This window comes from Pinus tabuliformis, chromosome 2_2 (genome assembly GCF_031772625.1).
Source record: "Pinus tabuliformis cultivar Carrire ecotype Pingquan chromosome 2_2, CPIR1, whole genome shotgun sequence".
Taxonomy (NCBI): Eukaryota; Viridiplantae; Streptophyta; class Pinopsida; order Pinales; family Pinaceae; genus Pinus; species Pinus tabuliformis.
The window spans coordinates 1,011,458,375-1,011,461,395 of NC_142300.1; the positions used below are offsets into that span (position 1 = coordinate 1,011,458,375).

Genomic DNA, 3,021 nt, shown 5'->3' on the forward strand with positions numbered 1-3,021 from the left:
AGGCAACCAGGCTTAAAAAAATACTTATTATGAATTTATCATATCACATAGAAATTGAATTTTTATGGAAAGAATAACAACATTTCTACTAATCATCTAAATTATATCCAATAAACAATATAAAAACTATCTAAACTAAATCCAATTAATATGAAAAAAAAAAAAAAATTATATAAAAATATAAAATTCCTTCATTATTCATATATAAATTTTAATTTCAAATGCACACTAATAAAAAGAAATCAAACCATTTTTATAATTTAAAAAAATCAATTTCAAAAATATAATTTTTTTACCGGTAATAAATTTATATAAATATAATTGATATTAAAATAACTAATAATCTCAAATCATAGATAACTCCAAAACAATGAAAGAAAAATAATATTAAATACAATAATTAAAAAAATTATATATATCTAAGATGGATAAGGCTGAACCATTTGCTCCTTTTCTCGCTAAGTAATCTTTACTAAAATATATTATAGTGGACGAGGGCATTTTCATTATAATCATCACACCTTTTGTAGTTGTATTTTATCAATATTGAAGTGTATAAGTTTATTCCACAATTTATAAACTTTAAGTGCATAATTTATTTCAATAAAATGTTATAAATTTAAAAATCTGGTTGTACAATCCCAATTTTCATGTAACAAATATAATTAAAAAAAACCCAATAATCAATGCTTTTTCTTATAATTTGGTGATATAAACTTAGATGTGCTTTTTATTTTATTTTGTTATTTAAAATGTTTTTCTAAATATTTAGTTGTTTTTGAAATAATAAGAAAAAAAATTAACACAAACTTTATCAAACAAATATCATATTGTGGTATAGTTTTATTAAAAGTTTTTTAATATTTTTATTATATAAATATCATATTGTGGTGTAGTTTTATTAAATGTATATTGTGGTATAGTTTTATTAAATGTTTTTTAATATTTTTATTATAATTTGATGATATAATTTTAAATGTGGAAATATTTTTTTATTATTTAAAATTTATTGCTAAAATCGTAAATAAAATTAATAGTTTAAAAATAAAAATATAATTAAAAAATACCTAAATTATTAATGAAATTTGATAAAATTTAATGAATTCCAAAAATATACATCCATCCATAACTAAACCAAAGTAGCCATAAATACAAAAACCAAGCTACTGTAATGACTATATACTTCATCAAAATATAACTTGAATTGTATATAACAACTGAAGTGAAATTATGCACAATCAATAATCTTTAAAATCAATAATCTCGAATATAATTGCATATGTTCCACTTGAAAATATATACACATTACTAATAGATTAGCAGCATGGGCGATACATATAATGATATCCATACTAATTCTAATGATGTATACATTGGCTCAATTCCATACATCTCATAGAGAAACATAATGGTCATATAACGCCTTAATGGAGTAATTATTCACGTAATGATCAATCTTCATCGCCAACACTGATCAGTGTCCTAGCTTCGTCCTCACCATTGTTGACCTCCATAAATACCACCATTATGAACTTTCATGGATGTGATGAGTTGGTGCTCATAATCAGCTCTAGAGCGACAATTACATAGAGTTGTATATGCACTCTGTATATCCATTAAATTGTGGGAAGACTTATCCTTCCCATTAAAGGCTGTAAAGTCTAGGTGATGGAGTCTGGCCAATTTTCTATATGATGCTTTTATTTATTCCTCACTTGCCCCAACCAGTAATCCCAGAACATGGTACAAATCAATATTGTAATAGTTGGTACTCTTCTTCTTGAACTTATCGCATCCCTGAGAGTTTTGAACCTCGCATATACAAACGGTATTCCTCTCTTATTTCCATATTGAAATTTTATTTTTTGGTAAATCTTTAGAGGCAATACCATTTTCATCCCAATCTCTCTTCCAAATCACAAAGGAAATGACTCCTGAAGATCTGAAGAAGATAAAAATGAATTTACTGTTTCTAGAGAGATTGATCATGTTGGGCTGCTACAAATTTGCAACACCAGATGAGTTCTAGAAAATCCCATAATTCTCTATATATTACGGAGACTAAATGGAAAGACGAGTTAAAAAAATGAATTGAATGGCAATTGAGATAAATAAGTGGAGGTCTTAGATTATATTACAGTTGATGATGCTCAACAACGTAGGCAAGCAGGAAACCATATCGACACTCACGAGTCATCAGCCTGGGCGGGAAAATCCAAAATTTGAAAAGAATGTGGGAAAATTCAAATGCAAACCTACGTGGATTTAGGAGTAGTCTATATTGCGACTTTTTGGAAAATATGGTGCCACAAAAGCACTTTTTTCTGGCATCCCTCTGGCTGACGTGACGTCGCTAGAACCTCCTGTCACCTCTCTTCTGCCGATGCCCATCTCCATAACCTCCTGTCCCCATCCCTGTCACCTCCTCTCCCGCTACATTAACTCCACTCCACCATCCTGTGCCTTTTCCCATAGATTGGATCTCAACAGATTTGGGGAACCAAATACATTTCTGATCAACATACCCCCCTTGGTCCCATGGACCTAGTATCATAGCTAGAAATTAATGTTTCTAATAGTAACTAGACATTATTAATCAGACTGTAAGATCTAAACTTTACTTTTTACTTGGAATCTAATCTACAAATTTGCTTATTAATGACATTTGCAAATGAAAAGTCATTGCAGATTGAGTTTTCAAGTTTCTAATGTAATTATAAAACAATTAAAAGCATCCATTCTATGTATTCTCAACAATATTCCTGGGATAGAATTTTGCGTTGAACGTTGAAGATGTTAGATATAAATGTGAATATATATTGAAATTGCGTGGATCAATAAATTGTATATCGATGTTCACCCTAACATGACCTAGTTAATAGATCATTTGCAAGTTCACAGCTCACAGTTCACAGACCTTGACATGACCCAGTTCACAAATCATATGCCAGTTATTTAAAGAATGTGTTGAGCCTAGAAAGGCCTAAGCTTACTAAGGCCGAACGTGCAGATATAAATCAA

General features: G+C 29.0%; 1 pseudogene; it reads right to left on the reverse strand.

Annotated features, from left to right (window-relative positions):
- Positions 1-1,458: 1,458 nt before the first annotated feature.
- LOC149196800 (chaperone protein dnaJ 11, chloroplastic-like) lies at positions 1,459-2,039 on the reverse strand (annotated as a pseudogene).
- Between the last annotated feature and the right edge of the window lie 982 nt (positions 2,040-3,021).